Source organism: Balaenoptera borealis, assembly GCF_965194805.1.
Source record: "Balaenoptera borealis genome assembly, chromosome: 6".
In the NCBI taxonomy this organism is placed as follows: domain Eukaryota; kingdom Metazoa; phylum Chordata; class Mammalia; order Artiodactyla; family Balaenopteridae; genus Balaenoptera; species Balaenoptera borealis.
Window position 1 is genome coordinate 62,342,484 of NC_138863.1, and position 23,307 is coordinate 62,365,790.

The 23,307-nt window shown below is 39.2% G+C and overlaps 1 protein-coding gene and 1 pseudogene across 2 annotated transcripts in view; both read right to left on the reverse strand.

Annotated features, from left to right (window-relative positions):
- MYO3B (myosin IIIB) overlaps positions 1–23,307 on the reverse strand; it is a 442,582-nt gene that overhangs the window by 238,155 nt on the left and 181,120 nt on the right. The window lies entirely within an intron of this gene.
- LOC309630916 (large ribosomal subunit protein eL39 pseudogene) lies at positions 21,942–23,024 on the reverse strand (annotated as a pseudogene). Its single transcript has 2 exons — positions 22,920–23,024; positions 21,942–22,411 (listed from the first exon to the last, which is right to left on the reverse strand). The product of its transcript is annotated as a large ribosomal subunit protein eL39 pseudogene (transcript).

The following is a 23,307-nucleotide window of genomic DNA, read 5'->3' on the forward strand; positions in this document are numbered from 1 at the left end:
CTACCAATGGCATTTTTCACAGAACTAGAACAAAAAATTTCACAATTTGTATGGAAACACAAAAGACCCCGAATGCCCAAAGCAATCCTGAGAAAGAAAAACAGAGCTGGAGGAATCAGGCTCCCTGACTTCAGACTATACTACAAAGCTACAGTAATCAAGACAGTATGGTACTGCCACAAAGACAGAAATATAGATCAATGGAACAGGATAGAAAGCCTAGAGATAAACCCACACACATATGGTCACCTTACCTTTGATAAATGAGGCAAGAATATACAATGGAGAAAAGACAGCCTCTTCAATAAGTGGTGCTGGGAAAACTGGACAGCCACATGTAAAAGAATGAAATTAGAACACTTCCTAACACCATACACAAAAATAAACTCAAAATGGATTAAAGACCTAAATGTAAGGCCAGACACTATCAAACTCTTAGAGGAAAACATAGGCAGAACACTCCGTAACATACATCACAGCAAGATCCTTTTTGACCCACCTCCTAGAGAAATAGAAATAAAAACAAAAATAAACAAATGGGACCTAATGAAACTTAAAAGCCTTTGCACAGCAAAGGAAACCATAAACAAGACGAAAAGCCAACCCTCAGAATGGGAGAAAGTATTTGCAAACGAAGCAACTGACAAAGGATTAATCTCCAAAATATACAAGCAGCTCATGCAGCTCAATATCAAAAAAACAAAGAACCAAATCCAAAAATGGGCAGAAGACCTAAATAGACATTTCTCCAAAGAAGATATACAGATTGCCAACAAACACATGAAAGGATGCTCAACATCACTAACCATTAGAGAAACGCAAATCAAAATCACAATGAGGTATCACCTCACACCGGTCAGAATGGCCATCATCAAAAAATCTACAAACAATAAATGCTGGAGAGGGTGTGGAGAAAAAGGAACCGTCTTGCACTGTTGGTGGGAATGTAAATTGATACAGCCACTATGGAGAACAGTATGAAGGGTCCTTAAAAAACTAAAAACAGAACTACCATATGACCCAGCAATCCCACTACTGGGCATATACCCTGAGAAAACCATAATTCAAAAAGACACATGCACCCCAATGTTCATTGCAGCACTATTTACAATAGTCAGGACATGGAAACAACCTAAGTGTCCATCAACAGATGAATGGGTAAAGAAGATGTGGCACATATATACAATGGAATATTAGCCATAAAAAGAAACAAAACTGAGTTATTTATAGTGAGGTGGATGGACCTAGAGTCTGTCATACAGAGTGAAGTAAGTCAGAAAGAGAATAAACAAATATCGTATGCAGGGGCTTCCCTGGTGGCGCAGTGGTTGAGAGTCTGCCTGCCAATGCAGGGGACACGGGTTCGAGCCCTGGTCTGGGAGGATCCCACATGCCGCGGAGCGACTAAGCCCGTGAGCCACAATTGCTGAGCCTGCGCGTCTGGAGCCTGTGCTCCACAACGGGAGAGGCCACGATGGTGAGAGGCCTCCGCACCGCGATGAAGAGTGGCCCCCACTTGCCTCAACTAGAGAAAGCCCTCACACAGAAACGAAGATCCGACACAGCCATAAATAAATAAATAAATAAAATTAAAAAAAAAAATATTGTATGCTAACACATATATATGGAATCTAAAAAAATAAATGGTTCTGAAGAACCTAGGGGTAGGACAGGAATAAAGATGCAGACGCAGAGAATGGACTTGAGGACACGGGGAGGGGGAAGGGTAAGCTGGGATGAAGGGAGAGAGTAGCACTGATATATATACACTACCAAATGTAAAATAGATAGCTAGTGGGAAGCAGTCGCATAGCACAGGGAGATCAACTCGGTGCTTTGTGACCACCTAGAGGGGTGGGATAGGGAGGGTGGGAGGGAGGGCAAGAGGGAGGGGATATGGGGATATATGTATACATGTAGCTGATTCACTTTGTTACACAGCAGAAACTAACACACCATTGTAAAGCAATTATACTCCAATAAAGATGTTAAAAAAAATCAACTGGCACCATATTAGAGAGTAAGTTGGAGGGAAGTAGGCATGGAGGGGATCCATTTTGGAAGCATAGAGTCTGAATTAAGAAAATGGGAAGGGGAAAATGATGGTTGTAGCTGTGGAACTTGAAGACAGATCAAGAATATATAAAGAAAAAAGAAGGGACCACCAGTGGACTCTTGGGCCAACTTAAATTTAAGGATGGACCTGTAGCTAAATCTCTGTGAACATAACAATCTACTTTTTTACCTTCAGTATCCAACTGCAATCTCTCTTGATGGAAACCAAAGGCCTTTAAGTTACCAATTCAATGGTCTCTTCTCATTCTACTCAACCTCTCTGTTCACTGACGGTCATTGTTGACCTGCCCCAGAAATATTCTCTTTCCTTGTCTGTAGTGATGCTACATCTTTTAGTTATTCTATTACTTCTCTGACCACTCTTGCTCATTTATTTTCACTACCAGCTAGAGTAAGATGACAAGATAGAGAAGACAGGGTCTGCAAATCAAGGAAGAGTGGAAGTAGAACAACAGCCTTTATGCCCACAGGCTTGGAATTTGCCACTGAACAACCACAAGCTTTGCCTGGTGGATCAAATGACCCAAACTAAATAATACAGAGAGAATTTGCATCCTATGGAGAAGGCTATCCCTACTCTTGGAGACTCACAATCCCAAACAAGTCTGCAGATCGTGCAGAAAATAAGTGGATTTAACTAGAGTGTGCATGTCTAGCAAAAAGTGAAAATTAAAAGTGTAAGAAAAGCAACAAAAACTACTTCAGAAAATTTACAGTTGATTGCTGCAAATGACTTTTATAACAGCTTTAATGAGATATAATTAACATACCTTATAGTTCACTCATTTAAAGTATGCAATTCAAAGTTTTAGCATATTCATAGTTTTACAACCATTACCATAATCAATTTTTAGAACATTTTCATCACCCCCAAAAGGAACTCTGTATCCTTTAGCAATCACTCCCAACTTCCCTTCAACCTCCTCAGTCCCAGGAGACTACCAATCTACTTTCTGTTTCTATGGATTTGCCTAATCTGGACGTTTCATATAACATATGTGGTCTTTTGTGACTGGATTCATTCACTTAGCAAAATATTTTCAAAGTTCATCCATGTTGTAGAATATATCAATACTTCATTCCTTTTTATGGCTACATACTGCTCCATTGTATGGATATACCACATCTTGTTTATCCATTCATCATTTGGGTTGTTTCTACTTTTTGGCTATTATGAATAATGTTTCTACAAACATTTGTGTACAAGTTTTTATGTGGACATATGTTTCTCCTGGGTGTATATACCTAGGAGTGGAATTGCTGGATCATATGATAACTTTATGTTTAACCTTTTGAGGAACTACAAGACTATTTTTCAAAGTGTCTGCATCATTTTAAATTCCTACTATCAGGTGCAATTGATTTTTAATACTTCATCTTGTTCTAGAAATAATTTAAGGCATCTCACAACAACATGTGCTTAAATAAATAAAGGTATGTGTAATAAGGCAAGATAAAAATAATTAAAAGCAGAAGAGAAAAGTGAAACAAAGGGGAAATTAGGGAACAAAAATAGGAATTAGAATACCAAATAAACTACTTTGTTAGAGGTGGCCACAAATTTGGCTCAGCTCTCAAGCAGCCAATGTGAAAGGGAAAATGCAGTCTGTTCTCTATTTCTTAAAATTCATTATATAAAAATAGACCAGCTGCTTGAAGAATGATGATGATGATGATGATGATGATGATGATGATGATGATGATGATGTATCTGTTGACTGGTAAGGAGACTAGAGATAGATGTCCTTCCTGGGTTTTCACAGAAATGACTTCATATACTGTAATAAATATTATTTCCCTCCAGTTAACAAGGCCATGGGTTTCATAGGGTTGTTTCTTATAACACCCTTTAATCCCAACTGAGATCTTCTTTCAAAGAACCATCTAGTAAAAAAATTCTCCCTGGGTGGCCAATTCAAGGAAACACAGAGCTCTCTGATCTTAATCCAGGGCTATATATCTACCAGCAACTTGGTGAATTTTTGTACAGTTAAGTCCCTTGATTTCTGAATGCAGTGCCCAGATGCTGGCATCCATCAAGGAAAAGAAAGGCAGGGTGCCAAGCTACCATGTGCTGTTCATTGCAAAGAATGGAAAGAAGATAGCTTTAAAAGTTTAGTCCATGAATCAAAAGCAACTCAAAAAGGGGGAGGGGAGATTGGGAGAGGGTGGGAAGAGGACTGGAGCATCACATAAGTGGGCACGGAAACAATAGGACAGTCACATTTGCCTCTTAAATGATGACAATAATGGTTCCAAATAAAATTTCAGGCCATAGTATATAGTGAAGGTGGAGGAAAGGGGAAAGATAATGGCCTAGTTCAATAGTCTTGCTGGCATTGCGTCTGCCCACATTCAGCGCCCTGCCTTTAACGTGTGTTCTTTTGGTAAATATTTAAATTGACTAAACACTTCTCTGGCTGATTGCCAATTATATGAATATTATTAATGGTGTGAGATCAAGTTGGGGAAAATAAACTAAGCCAGGTTTTCATTAACAACCTAACCACCACTGAAAAACCTGGAGAAAATACTGTCAGATAATAAGTAGTTGTAAATGTCTTATGCAAACCAGGATTTTGCACAGCTATTGGCTGCCTTGGTTCATGTTCCTGAGGACACAAACCACTACCATGCCTGTCACCTGCCATCCCTCTGCCCAGCTTCTGACAAAAAAACCTTCCAAGGGCGATGAATCACAAGGCCAAATTGATTACTTCTCTTGCTCTGTGGAGAGACAGTTCTTCCTGAGGAAGTGGCCACCCAAGGAAGCCAGTTAGTGCTGAGCCTCTGTGGTTTTAGACCAAGAAATGAATGCTTCACCCCCTCCCGCCCACAGCAAGGACACCAATATGGAGCCTTGTTTAAGCACTAAATTTCTGTAAGACAAAATATTTTTCTTTTTTAGGCAAGGGAGACCAACTGCCAAAGACAGCCTGGGGAGTCCTCAAAGCCCCTCCATGAACATGAAGGAGGAGAACAGCTCCATCTATTACATCAAAGCCTCATCAGAGACCCTAATCCTTTCGGAAAGGAACTCTCAGGCAGCCAAGCCTTTAATTTGATGAATAATGGGCCCTCTGATTAACCCTTGCAAAGCAAAGCATAGGCGCATAGACGCTGCAGGGAACAAATATTCCTGGGGGTTGAGAAAGAAAGTGGGGGTGAGTGGATAGCTCCTACTCCCACTGTTAGTGAACTAACTCTGTGCATAGATTTCTAAATGGTTAGCTTTCTGTTTTCCTTTTTCATTTTCCCTATTCCCTCTCTCTCCAGGGAACATGCCACTTCTCTGCTTTGGTACTGTGGTGTGTCCTGAGCTTCAAGCCACTGTAATTCAGTGACATGCATAGACAGGTGATGTGGAATGACTGTGTCGCTAAATATACTCATAGAAGCAAATCAGTGACATGAAAGGCTATTTCAGGACCATTTACCCACCCACCCTGCTCTAGGACAAACTACTTCTGCTAAAAAAAAAAAAGAGTAAAAAGAGTAGGAACCCATGACTGGGGGGAAGGGAGAAGTGAAAGGAAGAGAGGGAGTCATAGCTCAAGCATTTCTCTGATCTGTTCTAATTCAACAAAAGATGTCTAGCATTTAAGAAGCTGTTGATCCTCTTTGTAGGATCCTATTACTGGCGGTAGACAACTGTATACTATGTTGCCAAGGACAGGTAACAGGTTAGATAGGTCATGGGTTTCACACTAGTGTGCATTAATAAATCACATACATATTAGACTTCTGGCTCTTTTTATCAGATAATGAGACGAATGATTGAACGTATGACACAGTGGTCAATTATCATGTGGATGATATAAATTCTATTCTGCTGAGGACATTTATCTCTGTATTGATCTGGCTTTTCTAGCAAGGATCATAAATTACTAGCCTTCCATAACCATATGATAAATACTCTAATAACAGAATGCCACCAACTCCTGGTTTCCCAATAAATTTCCATATGGTTTCAGTTAGAGAAGTAAAATGCGTAGAATCTGGGGTTTTTTAATTTTTATTTTATTGTCAAAATTATATATAGTATGAAGACCATGGAGAAAAGCCTGTCTATCCCAAACAAACAGCAGTATGCTGGAGCCAGCAAATACAAGCTCCCTACATATTACTGTTACATTTCCAAGAATTTTGTGAATGGATTGATGTTACATTGGTAGCTTGAAATTGGCCATGGTAGGAGTATTTACCTCACAGAAATCAGTAAAATCAATAAACAATACAAATCAGCCCCCCATCCCCACCCAGTCAGTCGTTAAACATCACTGCTTGTAGAGTAGAGATCCTGGGAAAAACTGACTGTCTGATAATTCAATAATTCATATGCATAGAAATCTCTTTTTACCACATTTACCCTCTAATTCTTTTTTCTCATTTCCTGTCTTCTGTTGGATTAATAAAGTTTTCTATAAATCCTTTTTTCCTTCTGTTGGTTTAGAAACTAGACAGTATTTTTCTGTACTTTATTGGTAATTACCATACATGTTTAACATATTTGCTTAATTATAAATTTTTCAGTAGTTCTATCCTCGTTTTGAGCCCAAGAATCTATGCATGCCATAACCATGCAGTAAACACTGCCCCCCCATTTTTGATTCTTTAGTTTTTACATGTTTTATCCCAAATAGTTTTCCTTCTTATAGTTAATAGTTACTTATTTCACTCCTTCAGATTGTTCCATGAACTTAATTTCATTTCAAATGTATTTATGCTTCATTTGTTGTTTTGGTGGGTTGCTTTGCTTAGCCTTAGATTTCTTCATGTGTTGTGAAATATCAGTTGGCAGGCTCACTGTGAGGAGGAGGATTCTGTTTTCCTTTTCACTTCCTCTGTGTTCACCCTCCCAGTCTAATAATTTTAGGGTTGTGTCTTCTTAGCTCTCTGGGTCTCTAGCCCAGAGCCAGGTTTTAGAATGGCATTTTGTGCACCTGGCTCCATAGTTCTATTAGGTATATGGAAGAGCCCATCCCTGTAGCAGAAGGCCCAGCTGCTTATATATCCTTCTACCACCTTGAGTCAGAAGCTGGCTAAAAGCCATAGTGCCAGGTGACGGTCAGCACTACCTCAAGTGATGGAGAACAACATGGAAGAAACTGCCATAGTCAAGAACACAGGATCATATGACCCCTCCCCTATCCCATTCTTTTCCCAGCCTCTTTTTATCAGCCCTGGAGAACCACCCCAGACACTGCTTCAAGCCGGAGTCCAACTGAATTGCTTAAAGTCCTCTTAATCCTTTTATTCATAGGAGCCAAACTCCCAGCCACCACTGCTTGCTTCTGATCCCAGCAGACTATGACTCCAGCCCGGCTGAGCACCTTCTGGTTTTGTCCCATTCCGATCTGTCACAATATTTAGATTCCTTCCTTCCCTCCACAGTGGTATGTTTATGGCCTTTTCTTTTTACATGTGGCCTGTCGTTGTGTTTTTGGAAAAGTGTAAACTTGAAAAGCCCCCTTGACAGAAAATCTCTTACATCTAAAGGCAAAAAATCCTTAAATATCAAATTTATGGGGTAATTTCTTCTTCTTAACACTATCCTAAATTATTTTTTTAGTAACACCTATAGATGTGACAAATGTATTAAGCTATTAACATATGTGGCCAGGATGAATACCTATGAGACGTGCCCCTGCTTTTATTTTATAGGGAGGAAGCAAAGTTTAGGTCACAGGCCACAAACTCCCCCACACTTTCATTTTCATCCATCACACATGTGTATTCCCCTAAGCAGCCTTGGCGAGGCAATGTATACACTAGAAGGAAATTTCCGAAATCTATGGGATGCAGCAAAAGCAATTCTAGTGGGAAGAGGGAAGTTTATAGCAATACAGGCCTACCTCAAGAAACAAGAAAACTCTTGAATAAAAAACCAAAAAAACCATTTAATGAAATTAGAAAAAGAAGAACAAGCAAAGCCCCAAGTCAGCAGAAGGAAAGAATAATAAAGATCAGAGAGTAAATAAATAAAATAGATACCAAAAAACAATAGAAAAGATCAATGAAACCAATAGATGGTTTTATGAAAAGATAAACAAAATTGATAAACCTTTGGCCAGATTCATGGAGGAAAAAAAGGAGAGAGGACTCAAAAACAAATAAGAAATGAAAGATGAAAAATAACTGATATCACAGAGATACAAAAAAAATCGTAAGTGAATACTACAAACAGTTATATGCCAACACATTGAACAACCTAGAAGAAATGGACAAATTTCTAGAAACATAAAATTTTCCAAGACTGAATCAGAAAGAAATAGACAATCTGAACAGACTGAACACTAGTAGTGAAATTGAATTTGTAATTAAAAAAATCCCAGCAAACAAAAGTCCAGAACCAAATAGTTTCAAAGGGGAATTCTACCAAAAATATAAAGAACAGCTAATACCTATACTTCTCAAACAATTCCAAAAAACTGAAGGAGATGGAACACCCCCCAAACTCATTCTATGAGGCCACCATTACCCTGATACCAAAACCAGACAAAGATACTACAAAAAAAGAAAATTATAGGCCAATATCTCTGATCAAAAATCCTCGACAAAATCTTAGCAAATCAAAATCAACAACATATAAAAAGAACGCTGCACCATGATCAAGTGATTTATTCCAGGGATGCAAGGGTGGTTCAATATTCACAAATCAATTAATGGGATACACCACATGAACAGAAGGACAGATAAAAATCACATGATCATCTCAACAGACACAGAAAAAGCATTTGACAAAACTCAACATCCAGGACTTCCCTGGTGGTGCAATGGTTAAGAATCTGCCTGCCAATGCAGGGGACATGGGTTCAAGCCCTGGTCCAGGAAGATCCCACATGCCACGGAGCAACTTAGCCCGTGCACCACAACTACTGAGCCTGCGCTCTAGAGCCCACGAGCCACAACTACTGAAGCCTGCGTGCCTAGAGCCCGTGCTCCGCAACAAGAGAAGCCACTGCAATGAGAAGCCCATGAACCACAACGAAGGGTAGCCCCCGCTCGCCACAACTAGAGAAAGCCTGCGCGCAGCAACAAAGACCCAATGCAGCCAAAAATAAATAAATAAATAAACAAATTTATAAAAATCTAAAACCAAAAAACCTCAACATCCTTTCATGATAAAAACCCTCATCAAAGTTGGTATAGAAGGAACATATGTCAACATAATAAAGGCCATTTATAACAAACCCACAGCTAACATTATACTCAATGGTGAAAAGCTGAAAGCCATTCCTCTAAAATCAGGAACAAGACAAGGATGCCCATTCTTGCCACCATTATTTAACACAGTATTGGAAGTCCTAGCCACAACAATCAGACAAAAAATAAAATAAATAAAAGGCATCCAAATTGGAAGGTAAGAAGTAGAACTGTCACTATTTGCAGATGACATGATACTACATATAGAAAATCCTAAAAATGAAATTAGTCCTCTACTACTAATGAACTATTAGAAAGAGAAAGCAAGAAAACAGTCCCATTTAAAATCACATCAAAAAGAATAAAATATCCACTAATAAAATTAACCAAGGAGGTGAAAGACCTGTACTCTGAAAACCATAAAACATTGATAAAGGAAACTGAAGATGATACAAAGAAATGGAAAGACATCCCATGTTCTTGGGTTGGAGAATTAATATTGTTAAAATGTCCATACTACCCAAAGCAGTCTACAGATTTAATGCAACCCCTATCAAAATACCCATGGCATTCTTCACAGAACTAGAACAAATAATCCTAAAATTTATATGGAATCCCCAAAGACCCTGTATTGCCAAAGTAATCTTGAGAAAAAGTAACAAAGCTGGAGGCATCACCCTCCCTGACTTCAGACTATACTACAAAGTTATGGTAATCAAAACAGCATGGTACTGGCACAAAAACAGACTCATAGATCAACAGAGCAGAATAGAGAGGCCAGAAATAAACCCACACATATATGGTCAACTAATCTATTTCAAAGGAGGCAAGAATATACAATGGAGAAGACAGTCTCATCAATAAGTGGTGCTGGGAAAACTGGACAGTTACAAGTAAAAGAATGAAATTAGAACATTTTCTCACACCATATACAAAAATAAACTCAAATTGGATTAAAGACCTAAATGTAAGACTAGAAACCATAAGACTCCTAGAAGAGAACAAAGGCAGAACACTCTTTGACATAAACTGTAGCATTATTATTTTGGATCTACCTCCCAAGGCAAAAGAAACAAAAGCAAAAATAAAGAAATGGGACCTAATTAAAGTTAAAAGCTTTTGCACAGTAAAGGAAATTATCAACAAAATGAAAAGACAATCTATGGAATGGTAGAAAATGTTTGCAAATGATATGACAAATAAGGGATTAATATTCAAAATATATAAACAGCTCATATAACTCAATTTTTTAAAAGGCCCCAATTAAAAAATGGGCAGAAGACTTGAATAGACAGTTTTCCAAAGAGGATACACAGATGGCCAACAGGCACAAAAAAAGATGTTCAACATCGCTAATCATCAGAGAAATGCAAATCAATACCACGATGAGATATCACCTCACACCTGTCAAAATGGCTATCATCAAAAAGTCTGCAAACAACAAATGGTGAAGATGTAAAGGAAACCCTAGTACACTATTGGTGGGAATGTAAATTGGTGCAGCCACCATGGAAAACAGTATGGTAATTCCTCAAAAACCTAAAAATAGGACCACCATTTGATATGATCAAGCAATTCCACTCCTGAGTATATATCTGAAGAAAATGAAAACACTAATTTAAAAAGATAGATGCATTCCAAAATTCAGAGCAGCATAATTTATAATAGCCAAGATATGGAAGCAACCTACATGTTCATCAACTGATTATGGATAAAGAAGATGTGGTATATACAGATATACAATGGAATATTACTAAGCCATAAACAAAGAATTAAATTCTGCTATTTGCAACAATGTGGATGGACCTAGAGGGTATTATGCTTAGTGAAATAAGACAGAGAAAGAAAAATACTCTATATTATCACTCACATGTGGAATCTAATAAATAAAACAAATGAACGTATATAACAAAAGAGAAACAGACTCACAGATATAGAGAACAAATTAGTGATTACCAGTGGGAAGAGGAAAGGGGGCATTGGCAAAATAGGGGTGTGGAATTGAGAGATACAATCTATTCTGTATAAAATAAATAACCAACAAGGATATATTGTACAGTACAGGGAAATATAGCCATTATTTTGTAATAACTTTAAATGCAGTATAATCTATAAAAAATTGAATCACTATGTTGTACACCTGAAACTAATATAATATTGTAAATCAACTATACTTCAGTTTAAAAAAAAGGGGGGGTGGTGGAAATTGCCAGCTCTGTAGAATGTCATGTCACTGACTGTGGTCCTGAAACATCATGAGCTATGAGAACATAGCTTTTTCTCTTAATCCTGGGTTCAGAAATGGCTCCTCTTCAACCTTTCCCTGGACTTCTGAACCAGGTGATAAAGGATATGATGGGGGGAAATAATAGAAGTGGATTGGGGTCAGGGGAAAGAAGATGGGAGAAATGGAGAGGAATGGGCAGAGGTTATTGGAGAGGAATAACCACTAAGAGTGCCGGGGAGAGGATTTGTTTTGATGTCATTTCCATATATCCAAAGCAACCAAAAAAAGAATCGACAGCTAACCATGTAGCTGTCATCATTCACTTTTAACAATCCTATCATGTTTCTGACAGTTGCAATTTTATTTTTGCTTTGAGAAAGTGTATGTGTTTTGGGGGGGTACATTTGACCACCTTTCCACCCCTCACACTCTTCCTTAATATTATGTTTGTGTCTAGAAGAGATTGTCCAAAGATCATGAGTCATAACATCCAACTTCTAACCAGGTGCATCATATGCTGTGTATAATTTTGAAGATATCACCTCCTCTCTAGGATCCTTGGTTCTTCAAAAGGAACTGGTGCTTACTGAGCTCCTGCAATGTGCCAGAAATTGTGCCAGATATTGGGGATACAAAGCAGAAAAGACATTCTCTGCTCCCAAGGTACTCAAAGTTTGAGTGGGGAGATAGATGCACAAACAAGTAATTTCAGAATGGCTTGACCTGCTTCTCTCCCCTCCTTATTTGAAGGTCTGTAAAAGGCACCATGCTGACATGAAAGCATAAGGGAAAGGGACCTTATTCAACTTAGGAAGTCAGGGGATGCCCCACTTATTCGACTTTGCTAGAATGTGCAGGGAGTATGGAGGAGACAATGCTATTGCATAGACATATAGAGTCTATCCTGAATGACCTTGTGTGTTAAAGAGTTTTGATGTATGCTTTGAGCAATGGGGAGCCACAGCATGATTGTGAGGAGGGCATGACTTGAACAGTTTGAGGTTTCAGAAAGATCGTGCTGATCATGATCTTTTCAGAAAGATCTTAGGTAGGATGGTTTGCAATGATTGTAGTTGTAGAACCAAGGAGAATAACATAAAAGCTGTTGCCCTAGTTACAGCACAGAGCTGAGTCCTGTATGATGGAATATCTAGGCACCCAAAAGAAGCCAGATAGCAAAACTATGACCCTAAGTTGGGAGCGAATAGGGGAAACCACTTACCCTAGGCTATAGTCAATGTTCCCACTTCTAGAGCCTCTGGGTTCTTTGGGACATCCAGGGGGACAGAAGACCATGTCCAAACATTCCTACTTTATATGGGTACAGGGGAAGAAGAAGGGCGAATGCCTGGTATTTCAACAGTCTGGTCATCCTTGGCATTATGCACGGACTGACGGGGTGTAACTGGAGGAGGTATCTGAGCAGCTAGACATGGGTCCTCTTCATATCTCCAAGTGGAGGAAGGTGGTGGGGTGGCTGCTGACATTCTGCCTCAAAAACATACATACAGTATCATTCAGCCATAAAAAGCAATGACATACTGATATACGCTACAACGGGAATGAACTTCAAAAACACGCTAAGTGAAAGGAGACAAACACAAAAGGTCATCTATTATATGATTCCATTTATATGAAATATCCAGACTAGGTAAATCCATAAAGAAAGAAGAGGCAGAAAGCAGATTAGTGTCTGCCAGGGGCTGGAGGAGAGGTGGAAACAGAGAGTAATTGCTTAATGGGTATAGAGCTTCCTTTGGAATGATTAAAATGTTTTGGAACTAGATAGAAGTGGTGGTTGCACAACGCTGTGGATGCCACTGAATTGTTCACTTTAAAATGGTTAATATTATGTTATGTGAATTTCACCTCAATTAAACACACACACACATACACACACACACACGCACACACACACACACACACACACACACACGCACTGCAGCGTCATGAGCCTCAGAACAGATATTGGACTATGATGTTGACCTGGGTTTGACTCTTAGCTCTGCCAGTTTCTAGCAGGTCCAGCTGTGAGAGCTCGGGCTGGTCACTTAACTCCTAAGACGTTCAGCTCCCCGTTTGAGTAGTAATCTGCCTCATATGGCAGCAGTGAGGAGTCACTGAAACAACACATGTAAATTCCATTTCACTGTGACACATGACAAGCTTTAAATAAATCCTTAAGATTAATGTCTGTACTCTTCACACATACAACCCCAAATTTATTCAACTACTTTTATTTTAACTCTCAAGTACCTTTTAGGATACACCTGATTTAGTTGAGTGTAAGCCTTCTTTGCTTTCCTTGGTGGAATAAGTTTTGCACAAGAATAGAGATTTTCACATAGCAGAGAACATGGTCATAATTAAAAAGAAATGTGAACTCTAAGTCTGTAGTCTGTACTCTATAAGCTACAGTTACCCCAGTTCAGGCTCACAGCAAATATCACTAAGTGATCATAATCCTCTGTCCTGGAGGTGGCCTCAGAATCCTTCTAACACAGTATTCTAGGAAGGTGATCAGGTGATTAGTGGTGGGATGCAAGATGACACCAATCTGCCACCTCTTTCTATTGTAATTGCTTCCTCTCAGAGAAGTACATGTGAACATGAAATCTTAGTGCAGAAAGTGTATTTGGTTCTTGAAGTCCTCAATAAAGGCAAGCAAATCATTGATATTACAGAAGTATCCCTCCTTTACTATTGGGCAGTAGGCTTGGGAGGAGGAATTTAACATAAACCCTTAACATTTGAGACATATTAAAAAAACAAAAACAGAAACAACAAAAAAAAAGGGAAAGGGAAGAAAGGAAGGAAGGAAAGAAAGAAAAGGAAGAATGAAAATACACTATGGCTTTATGGTGTAATACTAACACTTGAGGTTGTGACGAAACTGTATGTATTAAAGGATTTTACATTTATCCTCACTGGCAGACATTGCTAACCCACAGCTTAGGAATCAGAGGCCTGGAGAGATCAAATGACTTAAGGTCATGTAACCACCAAGTCATGGGCTACATTAGTTTCCTAGGGCTATTGTAACTAAGCACCACAAACTGATATTTATTCTCTCACAGCTCTGGAGACTGGAAGTCTGAGATCAAGACTTAAGATGAGTAGAGCCATGTTCCCTCTGAAGGTGCTAGAGAAGGATCTATTCAGGCCTCTTTCCTACCTTCTAGTAGTTCCTTGGTTTGTGATGGCATAACTCCAATCTTCACATGATGTTCTCTCTGGGTGTGTCTGTATCCAAATTTCCTCTTTTTATAAAGACACCAGTTATACTGGATTAGGGGTCCACCCTACTGCAGCATGATCTCATCTTAACTAATTATAGGTGCAATGGCCCTATTTCCAAATAAGGTCACATTCTGAGATACTGAGGCTTGGGACTTCAACATATGAAGTTTTAGGGGTACGATTCAACCCATATCATGGGGTGATCAAGGCCAGACTTTCTGTACATGTGTGAGGAGCACCGCTTGAGCCTAAGGGTTTAAGTTTTGGGCCTCCCTTAAAGGCAAGAAGTCTCACTATTCACTAAAATATAGCCTTTTAAATAAAATTTTTCTTTCAAAAAAACATCCAATAGTCCTTCACATCAAAAATCACTTACAGGATTTTTTCCCCCACTCATTAACCCGGTATGATAGCTATATCATACACCTGATGATCTTAGGAGGTTCCAAATTAAAATACTGAGAGGTGACCAGAAGCCACACACATACCCAAAAGGAGATGAAAGACCAAGAGAATCTATAATGATTTATTATATTTGAAAACACTGTTATACATTTTGAATCCACTTAAAAAAAAGAGTCCCTCCCATCAGGAAGCTTGCACAAGCCTCTTAGATAGCCTCATCCACCAGAGGGGCAGACAGCAGAAGCAAGAAGAACTACAATTCTCCAGCCTGTGGAAGGAAAACCACATTCACAGAAAGACAGACAAAATGAAAAGGCAGAGGACTATGTACCAGATGAAGGAACAAGATAAAACCCCAGAAAAACAACTAAATGAAGTGGAGAAACCTTCCAGAAAAAGAATTCAGAATAATGATAGTGAAGATGATCCAGGACCTCAGAAAAAGAATGGAGGCAAAGATCAAGAAGACGTAAGAAATGTTTAACAAAGACCTAGAAGAATTAAAGAACAAACACTTAGAAGAATTAAAGAACAAACAGAGATGAACATTACAATAACTGAAATGAAAAATACACTCAAAGGAATCAATAGCAGAATAACTGAGGCAGAAGAAGGGATAAGAGACCTGAAAGACAGAATGGTGGAATTCACTGCTGCAGAACAGAACAAAGAAAAAGAATGAAAAGAAATGAAGACAGACTAAGAGACCTCTGGGACAATATTAAATGCACCAACATTCGCATTATAGGGGTCCCAGAAGGAGAAGAGAGAGACAAAGGACCAGAGAAAATATTTGAAGAGATTATAGTCAAAACACTTCCCTAACCTGGGAAAGGAAATAGTCACCTAAGCCCAGGAAGCGCAGAGAGTCCCAGGCAGGATAAACCCAAGGAGAAACACACTGAAACACACAGTAATCAAATTGACAAAAATTAAAGACAAAGAAAAATTATTGAAAGCAACAAGGGAAGAATGACAAAAAACATACAAGGGAACTCCCATAAGGTTAACAGCTGATTTCTCAGCAGAAACTCTACAAGCCAGAAGGGAGTGGCACAATATATTTAAAGTGATTAAAGGGAAGAATCTACAACCAAGATTACTCTACCCAGCAAGGATCTCATTCAGATTCCACGGAGAAATCAAAAGATTTACAGACAAGCAAAAGCTAAGAGAATTCAGCACACCAAACCAGCTCTATGACAAATGTTAAAGGAACTTCTCTAACTGGGAAACACAAGAGAAGAAAAGGACCTACAAAAACAAACCCATAACAATTAAGACAATGGTAATAGGAACATACATATCGATAATTACCTTAAACGTGAATGAATTAAATGCTCCAACCAAAAGACACAGGCTCACTGAATGGATACAAAAACAAGACCCATATATATGTTGTCTACAAGAGACCCATTTCAGACCTAGGGACACATACAGACTGAAAGTGAGGGCATGGAAAAAGATATTCCATGCAAATGGAAATCAAAAGAAAGCTGGAATAGCAATACTCATCAGATAAAATGAACTTTAAAACAAAGACTGCTACGAGAGACAAGGAAGGACACTACATAATGATCAAGGGATCAATCCAAGAAGATATAACAATTATAAATATATATGCACCAAACATAGGAGCACCTCAATACATAAGGCAACTGCTAACAGCTATAAAAGAGGAAATCGACAGTAACACAACAATATTGGGGGACTTTAACACTTCACTTACACCAATGGACAGATCATCAGACAGAAAATTAATAAGGAAACACAAGCTTTAAATGACACAATAGACCAGAGAGATTTAATTGATATTTATAGGACATTCCATCCAAAGACAGCAGATTACACTTTCTTCTCAAGTGCACATGGAACATTCTCCAGGACAGACCACATCTTGGGTCACAAATAAAGCCTCAGTAAATTTAAGAATATTGAAATCATTTCAAGTATCTTTTCCGACCACAGTGCTATGAGATTAGAAATCAATTACAGGGGAAAAAAACGTAAAAAAACACAAACACATGGAGGCTAAACAATATGTTACTAAATAACCAACAGATCACTGAAGAAATCAAAAAATACCTAGAGACAAATGACAATGAAAACACGATGATCCAAAACCTATGGGATGCAGCAAAAGCAGTTCTAAGAGGGAAGTTTATAGCAATACAATCCTACCTCAAGAAACAAGAAAAGTCTCAAATAAACAATCTAACCATACACCTAAAGAAATTAGAGCAAGAAGAACAAACAAAACCCGAAGTTAGTAGAAGGCATGAAATGATAAAGATCAGAGCAAAAATAAATGAAATAGAAACAAAGAAAACAATACCAAAGATCAATAAAACTAAAAGCTGGTTCTTTGAGAAGATAAACAAAATTGATAAAACTTTAGCCAGATTCATCAAGAAAAAGAGGGAGAGGACTCAAATCAATAAAATTAGAAATGAAAAAGGAGAACTTACAATGGACACTACAGAAGTACAAAGCATCATAAGAGACTACTACAAGCAACTCTATGCCAATAAAATGGACAACCTGGAAGAAATGGACAAATTCTTAGAAAGGTATAACCTCCCAAGACTGAACCAGGAAGAAAGAGAAAATATGAACAGACCAATCACAAGTAATGAAATTGAAACTGTGATTTAAAATCTTCCAACAAACAAAAGTCCAGGACCAGATGGCTTCACAGGTGAATTCTATCACACATTTAGAGAAGAGCTAACACCCATCCTTCTCAAACTCTTCCAAAAAATTGCAGAGGAAGGAACACTCCCAAACCCATTCTACGAGGCCACCATTACCCTGATACCAAAACTAGACAGAGATACTACAAAAAAAAAAATTACAGACCAGGATCACTGATGAATATAGATGCAAAAATCCTCAACAAAATACTAGCAAACAGAATCCAACAACACATTAAAAGGATCATACACCATGATCAAGTGGGATTCATCCCAGGGATGCAAGCATTCTTCAATATATGCAAAACAATCAATGTGATACACCATATTAACAAATTGAAGAATAAAAACCATATGATCATCTCAATAGATGCAGAAAAAGTTTTTGACAAAATTCAACACCCATTTATGATAAAAACTCTCCAGAAAGTGGGCATAGAGGGAACCTACCTCAACATAATAAAGGCCATATATGACAAGCCCACAACCAACATCATTCTCAATGGTGAAAAACTGAAACCATTTCCTCTAAGATCAGGAACAAGACAAGGATGTCCACTCTCGCCACTATTATTCAACATAGTTTTGGAAGTCCTGGCCATGGCAATCAGAGAAGAAAAAGAAATTAAAGGAATACAAATTGGAAAAGAAGAAGTAAAACTGTCACTGTTTGCAGATGATATGATACTGTACATAAAGAATCCTAAAGATGCCACCAGAAAACTACTAGAGCTAATCAATGAATTTGGTAAATTTGCAGGATACAAAATTAATGCACAGAAATCACTTGCATTCCTATACACTAATAACGAAAGATCAGAAAGAGAAATTAAGGAAACACTCCCATTCATCACTGTAACAAAAAGAATAAAATACCTAGAAATAAACCTACCTAAGGAGGTAAAAGACCTGTACTCAGAAATCTATAAGACACTGATGAAAGAAATCAAAGATAACACTAACAGATGGAGAGATATACCAAGTTCTTGGATTGGAAGAATCAATATTGTGAAAATGACTACACTACCCAAAGCAATCTACAGATTCAATGCAATCCCTATCAAACTACCAGTGGCATTTTTTACAGAACTAGGACAAAAAATCTTAAAATTTTTATGGAGACACAAAAGACCCCAAATAGCCAAAGTGGTCTTGAGGGAAAACAAAAAGGAGCTGGAGGACTCAGACTCCCTGACTTCAGACTATACTACAAAGCTACAGTCATCAAGACAATATGGTACTGGCACAAAAACAGAAATATAGATCAATGGAACAGTATAGAAAGCCCAGAGATAAACCCATATACCTATGGTCAACTAATCTATGACAAAGGAGGCAAGGATATACAATGGAGAAAAGACGGTCTCTTTAATAAGTGGTGCTGGGAAACCTGGACAGCTACATGTAAAAGAATGAAATTAGAACAGTCCCTAACCCCATACACAAAAATAAATTCAAAATGGATCAGAGACCTAAATGTAACACCGAACAGTATAAAACTCTTAGAGGAAAGCATAGGCAGAACACTCTTTGACATAAATCACAGCAAGATCTTTTTTGACCCACCTCCTAGAGTAATGGAAATAAAAACAAAAATATACAAATGGGACCTCATGAAACTTAAAAGCTTTTGCACAGCAAAGGAAACTACAAACAAAATGAAAAGACAACCCTCAGAATGGGAGAAAATATTTGCAAACGAATCAATGGACAAAGACTAATCTCCAAAATACATAAACAGTTCATGCAGCTCAATATTAAAAAAACAAACAACCCAATCCAAAAATGGGCAGAAGACCTAAATAGACATTTCTCCAAAGAAGGCATACAGATGGCCAAGAAGCACATGAAAAGCTGCTCAACATCATTAATTATTAGAGAAACGCAAATCAAAACTACAGTGAGGTATCACCTCACACCAGTTAGAATGGGCATCATCAGAAAATCTACAAACAACAAATGCTGGAGAGGGTGTGGAGAAAAGGGAACCCTCTTGCACTGTGGTGGGAATATAAATTGATACAGCCACTATGGAGAACAGTATGGAGGTTCCTTAAAAAACTAAAAATAGAATTAGCATATGATCCAGCAGTCCCACTACTGGGCATATACCCAGAGAAAACCATAGTTCAAAAAGACACGTGCACTCCATTGTTCAATGCAGCACTATTTACAATAGCCAGGTCATGGAAGCAACCTAAATGCCCATCAACAGACAAATGGATAAAGAAGTTGTGGTACATATATACAATGGAATATTACTCAGCCATAAAAAGGAATGAAATTGGGTCATTTGTAGAGACGTGGATGGATCTAGAGACTGTCATACAGAGTGAAGTAAGTCAGAAAGAGAAAAACAAATATCGTATATTAACACATATATGTGGAATCTAGAAAAACGGTACAGATGAATGGGTTTGCAAGCAGAAAAAGAGAAATAGATGTAGAGAACAAATGTATGGACACCAAGCGGGGAAAAGTGGCGGGGGGGTGGTGGTGGGATGAATTGGGAGATTGGGATAGATATTTATACACTAATATGTATAAAATAGATAACTAATAAGAACCTTCTGTATTAAAAATAACATTCAAAAATTCAAAAAAATAAATAAATAAAAAGCAGCCTTTTCCTCCTTAGTGCCAAAGGGTGATGTCTGTTATTTTTAACCCTGCCAGAAATTATCAGTGGGTTGGAAGAATGTAGTACTATGACATGAGCCTTCATTTCCATTTTTAATTAAAATTCTTACTGACTCTGAGCCAGATGTGCTTTTTCACCAGAGTCTGTGGAAACTCCTCAGTGGAAACTACAGTGGCCTGGGAATGGAGGAGCAGGCAGGAATCTGGGGCTTACCATCAAACCAAAAGAACATCCCAGCCCTTGGGAGAAGACCCAGGAGGCGTGTGAACCTGGCCACTCCATGCTCACAACTTGTCCTTAATTTCCTCATCTCTCCCAGGCCACAGGTCAGCCTTGGTGGGGGATCATGACTGCCCTTCCTCAAGATCCACCTCTGTTTTGACTCATCACCCCATAGAACCCCCTGGCTCTGCTTCCTGACTCCCTCATCTCTTGACGTCACCACTATTCTAAGTTACAATATTTATCATGATCACTCACATTTGCTGAGCTCTCAGTCTGTATCTCACTTAATTCTTACAACACTCTATAAAGGAGCATGATTCCAGACTGCTACCTGTCTACACACTCTCCACTTGCCATAGGGACAGAGCTCTGGTACCGACCTCGGCCTGTGGCTGCCCTGTCCAAACACTGCATTTCTCAGCTTCTTTTGTAGCTAGGTGTGGCCACGTGATAAATTGCAGCTAACAATATATTGTATGAAACTGCCAGAAAATCTTCTTAGAGAAAGGAAACTTTCATTTTCCTCTCCTTCCATCTGCCCATAAATGTTGGAGCTACAGCAGCCATCTTGGCCCATGAGGTGCCCTTGGGAAAGGAAACAACACTTAATGGGGCAGCACGAGGGCAGGAGTCTGGGTGGTTGCCACATACCCTGTCAGACCAGCAGTACATGCATGGTTTGACTCCCAGCTTACTTCATGTGAGAGGAAATAAAAATCTACCCTGTTTAAGCCACTGTTATTTGGGATTTTCTATCACAGCAGACTTGATCTTAATCCCAAGTGGTTAAGAATTAGTACTTCCAATTTACAGACTGAGGCTCAGAGAGGTTAAATAACTTGTTCAAGGTGAAAAATGTCGGTGGCAGTGCTAGAATACAACCTGACTTCAGATCCTGTGCTCTTAATCTCCCCAACATGTACTCTCTGAAAAGACCTTTTCCCATGCTGAAGACAGTGGAGTCATGTTTAACTCTTCCCTCTCTGTAGCACCTGTCTCCTCCCATAGTTAGCTGCCATGCTCTGTGGGTTCTGCTTCCCGGGGTCTTGGCAGCCATTTCCTGCCCCACTGCTCCCTCCTTACCAAGAAAGGTGTGGCCAGCAGACAGCAGAGATGGAGGCCTCAGCCTAGACAAGGTGTGCGCTGGGATGCGGGGAGAGCTAGGGCTGTCTGTGCTTCTGTTTGACTCCTGCTGGGGCTGGTCTCTCAGGCTGAGCTTGAGGGGCTCTGCTGTTGCCCTTGAGAAGGGAGCCGAGGAGTGCGTGTGTGTGTGTGTGTGTGTGTGTGTGTGTGTGTGTGTGTGTGTGTCCTGAGCTGTGAAAGTCAGTGAGCTGAAGTCTAAATAAAGAGAAGCTGGACAGCGGATTGAAATATTCCAGAGGTGTCAAAGATGAGGAGGTCATTGACACTTTCTTTTTTTTCCAAACAAAAGGTCTCACACTTTATTACTGAACCTACTAGTGCAAAGGCAAAGAAACAAAGAGAAAAATAATATCCTCCTCACAAATGTCCAACTGTCCAGATAGCGGTGATGTTTTCAGCTTGATGGGGTAAGACGTCAGTGCCCTTAGCATCACCATGTGTGCCATCTCACGTGTGATTCCTTACAGACCCAGCTTGGTTCTTCTCCAATGTCTCCTCTGAGAGTTATCCCTGACTTTAAGACCAGTTTTTCCATGTGAATCCACTAGGGAATGGAATGGGACAATTCTGCCTTTGTTTCTTGGCCAGGAACTGCTTGATCCTGCAAGTCTTGTGAGAAGAACAGAGTCAACCGCATACCCCACGATGGCAGGGAAAGGGAGGGAGCCAGTGACACTTTCAAAAAAGCAGTTTCAGAATAGTGGTATGGCCAAATGCAAAAAATAACAGCTACTGTTGGCTGAGCGTGAATATATACGAAGCAAGTCTTCTGGTGTTCAAATCCCAGCTCCAGTCCTTAATAGCTGTGCTCTTGGGACTCTTGGACTCTTTCAACCTCAATTTCTGTAAAGTGGGGATAATATTAGAACTACCTCATAGGATTGTGAGGATTAAGCAAATTGTATGACGTGCAGAGAACAGAGCCTGGCACGAGTAAGAGTTACATATGTTAGTTATTACTATCTGCCAGGTTCTACATACACATTATATAATTTAATCTTTAGAGTAACCCTCTGAGACAGGTATTCTCAGCCCCAATTTGACAATTGAAAAGCAAACGTCAGAGAGGTTAAATACTTCCCCCCAGGTTACAGAGCTATTAGGTGACACAGCTGGAACGCACACACTGCTCTTCCACAGCTGCCTCTTCTTGATGATGAGCCAGGCAGCACGCGGGGAGGGCCTGAGGGGGAACAGGCTGTGGAGGATGTGTGAGCCACACCCCCATCTCCCCACTCCCAGCCCACACACACCGGGGTGTGTGGACATACAGACAGCGCAGAGCTCACCACCGCTCGCTTATTTCAACTGCAGATTCTTTTTGATTTACATTATGAAATTCAAGTAAGATTTTTTTTTAAAGAAGAAAGAAAGAAAAGCCATTATGGAATAAATGGTACAGACAGTACATTCTAACCTTATCTAAAAGTCACCTAACATCAAAAAATCTACAAACAATGAATGCTGGAGAGGGTGTAGAGTAAAGGGAACCCTCCAACACTGTTGAGGGG